At 39.8% G+C, this 6,185-nt stretch overlaps 1 pseudogene; it reads left to right on the plus strand.

The window, feature by feature from the left end:
• Positions 1-4,313: 4,313 nt before the first annotated feature.
• LOC102850462 lies at positions 4,314-5,671 on the plus strand (annotated as a pseudogene).
• The last annotated feature ends 514 nt before the right edge of the window (positions 5,672-6,185 follow it).

The following is a 6,185-nucleotide window of genomic DNA, read 5'->3' on the forward strand; positions in this document are numbered from 1 at the left end:
CCCTCCTTACAACATGTCCAAAGTATGTCAGACGAAGCCCCCAGAAACCTTGCCTCCAAGAAGCAACCTGGTTTAACCATCTCTAGGATGAAGCTCTTTGTTTGCTTGGCAGTCCATAGTACATTCAATACTCTTCTCCAACACCACAGTTTAAAGGCATCAATTCTCCTTCTATCTTCCCTATTCATTATCCAACTCTCTGATGCCTAACAAGTGATAGGAAAGACCATGGCCTGTATCAGATGCACCTTAGTCTCCAAAGAAACACCATTGCTCTCCAGTACTTTGGAGAGGTCCCTAACAGCAGAATTTCCCATTGCAATACATCTAACAGCCCATCACAATATGTCTCATGAATTATGCTTTATAAAATTAATCACCACTGGACCTTTCCCATTATTATCCTGTCTTTTCACCCAGATTCTTCCCATTTCCTTCCCCGTGGTTTTGTCCCTGTCTATCCTTATTCTTCTCCTTCCACCCCTATCGCCCTTTACATTTTACTACCATTTTCCTCTAGCCAGGTATCACTGGATGTACTCTTGTAGTTAAATGAATTCATTTTAGAGATCTTTGTCAGGTGGGAGGATGTGCATAATGAGTACTATCTCAGCAAGAGGCTGTTAGAGAAACTGGCTTCATTTGAGCTTGTGTGGCAACTTATGAAAGATTCAAGACAACAGACTCAAAATGTTTAGAAAGTGGAGACTCTTCAACAAAGAATATCTTAAATCTTAATAGATATTGTTTGTAAGGCAAGAGGAAGAAATTGACAGCAGAGTGGTAATTAATAAAGAAGTAGCAGGTGCTCATTACAAGATAGAAATATTTGAATTTTGTGTGTGTGTGTCTCAGATAACGGTCACATTGTCTGTGTTCAGCCATGATTATTGGATAGTTTGGTTTTTTTCTTAATTCAGCAACGAAACAGAAAAAAATTATCGGATGTTGTTATTTTCTGAAACTATTATGTTCAAAAGCAGAAAACAAAGGACAAACTGAGAGTTCTAGAATAACTCTTGATGTTAACAGTCACTTTTCTTTCTACAGTCAACAAAGGATAGCACAGAAGTACGACAAGAGCCCTTCTGATAACAGGATCATCATTGTTCTCCTAATACCGGGATGTCTTTTGTAATAAGGTAAACTTCTGGACCTCCCTCTCTCCTCCCGGTTGTCTCTATGTGTGCATGCACACATGCATGTATGTGTATACGTGTGATGTGCTGGTTTCTGAACCACAGGTTAATTTTGGGGTGTTAAATAAAATAGCCATGTTTTATGATTTCTAAGCTTATTCCAATTTAGAATTTCATTTGATCTGAGAATTTTGGTTTAAAAGTACTACAATTTCACTTAATAACATTTCTTTGAGAAATATTAAATAAAATAATCAGAGAGCTTTATTTATTTTATTTTTAGATATAAACCTAAAATAACAACTGAAAGTCTTTACTAACTGTCTTGCTTTTAACTTTAAATTTGAGTATAAATCTATGAGCAGTGTTACTTCTTATTTATCATTTCCAGTGATGCAGATGGAAACAGCCCAAATGTCTAACCACAAACGAATGGACTGAGAAATTATGGTACATTCACACAATGGAACACTGTGCAGCACGCAGCAACAATGGTTTTGTAAATTATTACCTAACTTGGGAGGGACTCGAGTGTATTATGCTGAGTGAACGAACTCAGTCCCAGAAGGATCACTGTTGTATGAAACCATTCTTGTAGAATGAGCATGAGGCTCTTAGAGGGGTGGAGAGGCTGGGAGCAGGGGGCCGAGGATGTGTAGGGGAGGGGAGATTAATCATGGGGTTGTTCAATTCGATAGGTGGGGAGGTGAGGGAAATTGAAAGAGTTTGTTCTTGAAAACAATGTATTTGAATTTTGTAAATAAACTAGTTGAAAATTTTTAAAAATTCACTGTAGTTGTTTTAAAATTAATAAAACTCATTTTATTATAAGATGAAAAGTATTATGAAAAAATTATTTCTTCCCATATCTATTCTGTGCAGTCTCAAAAATCACAAATAAATGCTTTTTGTGGGATATTTATTCATATATTATATTTTGGGGGACGCATTTATAAACAAGACAGAAAATGCTCTGGATTAAAGTTGTTAGGAGATAGACAGACAGACAGATAGACAGACCGATAGATAGATAGATTTATTTCCTTAAGGAAAATATTATGAAAGAATTGCTCATTACCTTTCTTTTCCTGTGAAACCTCAAAACAGTGTAAGTTATTTCTATAAGTTATTTATTTAGTGTATTTTGGGAAGCATTTGTAAGCAAGTCGGAAAATGTTCCGGATTATACTTGTTAGGATTCAGATTTTTGTCTTTCTCTGACAGGTAATTTATGAGCTGTTGTTAACAAAGCCTCAAAGTTTAAAAACAGATCTTGTTAAAGTATTTCCTAAGAAGGTTCTCTTCTTTGTTAAAAGTTCACCACATTCCTCTTATCTCTTTCCTAACTGATGCTTTGATATATTACAATGTGAATTTTTTTTTTCATGGCCAACGTATCTGTATGTGAGTCACAATCTTCTTTGCATGATCTTCTCAACACACAGCCGGAGCTGCTAAATCAGATTACGTTGCTTTGCCATGTATAAATCCTCTATAAATGGCTCAATCAGGGACTGCAGCAAAGTACTACCTGTCCGGCTTGGTGTGAGATCTTCTCCAGCTTGACAGATGGCCCTGTTTCATCTGTACGCTCCCTGGACAGTTCTCGGGAGAGTGATGTGCTGGACGTGCTCAGAGAAAGTGAAGGCGTAGCCTGTTAAGTAACTAGTGAGAATCTGCTTAGATTTATCTTTTTTTCTTCTTTTTACTTTTAGAAGTTATCGAGAAAGGAAAAGCTGATTTAAACAAAAATTGACGAAGGAACATATGGCCATGTGAGAACTGAGTATAAATATATCTGAAAAAGGAAATGTGAAATTTAACATGTGACTCTTACAAGTACAAATAATTCACTAATTTTTCAGCACCTGTGGTTTCACTGCCCTCTTTGCAAGATAGGTTAGCAATAAAATATAGAAGGTCGGTACAGGAGGTGGCATTTATCCCTTCGAATTTATGAGCCATTTCCTAGATAAACTCTTCCGCAATGCTTTTAGCCTCAAGTGCATTAGTTCAGCTGTGAAACTGATATTGTAGGTAATTAAAGACATTCATGACAATCCCTTCAAAGTCTAGCAATACAGTTGGTTAGATAAGATGCTGAACATTTAAAAAAGTATAAAAACAAGGGAAGATCTAAAAGCAAATAACGACAATAATATCACAATTCCCATAAAGCTCAAATTTTCTGAGAAAATTACAACATTGTAGAAGTGTGTGTTTTTCTAAAGGTGATATATGTGTACAATTTAGCATCTGTCTTTTCAATTATTTCCACAAAAACAAGAAATAAAAATCTGAATGTACAATCTTATTCCTGCATACACACACACACACACACACAAAGAGAGAAACTCAGAGATACAAAGAAACATGCATACATAAGTAACTTCTTATCAAGGGTTGTAATTCAAACACAGGGCCTCAGAAGGAAGCCAAGCCCACAGGACTTTTGAGGAAGATGATACCATGAAGCACAGAACTTGGAGAGATTACCTTACAAATGATGTAAAGAGATTACCCTGTGCACCCGGAGGATGATTGAGAAGACTGGCCTACAAGGAGGGAAGCATTTTAGGGAGGAAAATTGTCGGACAAATGTAACAGGATTAGTATTTTGACAACCTTCCAAGCTGAATTTAAATTTTGCAAGGTTTTTTGCTGTCATAGATAAGCCATGTTCTAAGCATTTTACCATAAGACTCTAGCTAGAAGGAATTTGCTTTGTAAAAATTCAGATAGACAAACTAGTTGTATTAACAGTGACAAAGGATGAAGTTTTAAATATGAAGATTTTAGGTTAAGTTTTCACGAGCCATTTTCTTAACCACTCAAGCCTCACTGTCTTTTTTTTTGGTAAAATGTTACAAAAACTGTAGTCAATAATACCATTGAAAGAAGCTATCTTTTTATAACACAACATGATAGTCAAAGGAAAGAAATGCATGATGAAAGATCTAATTATTGTCCTAGTATGTGTTTATATAGCATGTGTTACTAAGTTAGCTCACATTAAAAGCAGCATGAGAGGAGGCTGCCGCAGGTCCTGGCACCAAGTTGCAGAAAGGACCGGCCTCTGCCAGGCTCTGTGCCCAAGTATGCCTGGTGGGTGTGTGCCTGGCACGAGGTCTCGGGCCCCAGGGCACTTGAGTAGGTACATTTTCCCATAACCTTATGGAGAGAAAGGACTTCGAGACATGGTTTGATAACATTTCTGTTAAATTTCTTTCTCTGACGGACGTAAGGAAAAGGGAACTAAGGATCCCTGATGAGTCTGAGTGGGGCAGCCCAGCGCAGGCGTCTCTCCAGTAACCTGGAGACTCTCTTCAAGGGGACTTCCTCAAACCCCTGCCCCTGGAGGGCTGGTTTTAGTTGTTAAAATGGCTCGATCCTCAGACTTCACTCACAAGCCACCTGGTCTCTAAACAGTGGACTAAGGTGATAAGTGCCTGTAAAAAGGTGAGGCAAAGTGCAGGTAAAAAATCTGGGCTGGCAGATAGATGGTTCTGTTCAGGATGCTTTGGAAGAAGGCTTATACGAAGACCATTTTGAAAAGGAAGCAACTCAAGGACCATGAAGCCCTTGAGACCTCATCATTAGTGGGACACCGAGCCAGAGTGTATGCGCTTTTCTGCGGGGATGGACTTCTCTGTACAGGGACTGATGACTTATCTGCAAAGCTGTGGGAGGTGACTCAGGGCAGTGTGCTCATGGTGTCCAGGTCCACACTTGTGCAGAGGCCCAAGTCTGATGAGCAGAGGCTTGTTGCACATTCGTTTGACAACACTGTGGCCTGCTGAGAATGGAGCTCCGGAGCGCAGACCCAGCACTTCTGCGGACACACGGGGCCATGTTTAGTGCGGACTACAGTGGTGACCCGGATATCCTGTTAACTGGGTCTGCAGACTTCACTGTGAAAGGAAGGGCTTTATCTGCAGGGCCATGCCTGGACACACTGACTGGGCACATGGAATGGATTACCAAGTTGATTTTACAGAAGTGCAAAGTCAAATCTCTCTTGCACAGTCCTGAAGGCTACATCCTCTTAAGTGCAGACAAATATGAAATTAAGTTCTGGCCATTTGGGAGAGAAATCAGCTGCAAGTACTTAAGACATTGTCTGTCTCGAGGCTGGAAGTATCTGCCCAGAGTCAAGACTTCCTTATGATGGCAAAGTCATCGTCTATAGTTCAGCAATATGTTGGTCTCTGCCAGTTGGGCTTTGCCAATTGTGATATTCTCAGGGTAATCAAGACTCCTGAGATCGTGAACTTGGCCTTGCTTGGCTTTGGAGAGATCTTTGCTCTGCTATTTGACAACCACTACTTGGATACATGGACTTGTGGGCAGAAAGCCAGATCAACCGCTGGCCTCTGCCAGAGGACAGGAAATCAGAGAGGGGCTCAAGCTTTCTGGAAGGCAGAATATCCTGACTAAATGGACTGGACGGGCACAGTGACACAGACCTGGTCTCTACCACCTGCATGTCTGACAACAGTCTTCACCTACTGTTGTGGAAGCAGCATGGCTGATGCCCCAAGCCACCACCGCTGACTGACTTTGGGTGCCAGGGCTGCAGGTTTGGAGTGCAGCCTCTGTGGCAGCTGACTGCATGAACCAAAGGTCTCACCTAAGGGTACCATCATGCAGTGCACAGTCATTTATCTATGTCTGCCGAGGGCCTGAGGTGGGGGAGGGCTTGTTTTATTGGTTTACAATACAGCATGCTAATGGGATACACCATTGACTTCATTTGAACTTAGTTAAGTTGGTCACTATAAGAGGATGCATTTTGGGTTCATCTTTCTTGACTGGAATATTGGTTTTAAGTAAAGGAAGTCAAATTGGTCCACTAATCTAATGATTGGTTGCCTATAAAATCATATACAGTCTGTTATTAATAAAAGCTTTTTACCATAACCTTTTCCCCCCTTTAGTTAAAGCAAAGGTACTATGATGTTATGGCAAATTATTGCACATGAGACTTGGATTTTTATAGGAGCCAGTGTTACAGAGACCAGACATTCTCATAAATCCTCCACCAAA

Source organism: Elephantulus edwardii, unplaced genomic scaffold (assembly GCF_000299155.1).
Source record: "Elephantulus edwardii isolate Elephantulus edwardi_28Jun2011 unplaced genomic scaffold, EleEdw1.0 scaffold00088, whole genome shotgun sequence".
NCBI lineage: Eukaryota > Metazoa > Chordata > Mammalia > Macroscelidea > Macroscelididae > Elephantulus > Elephantulus edwardii.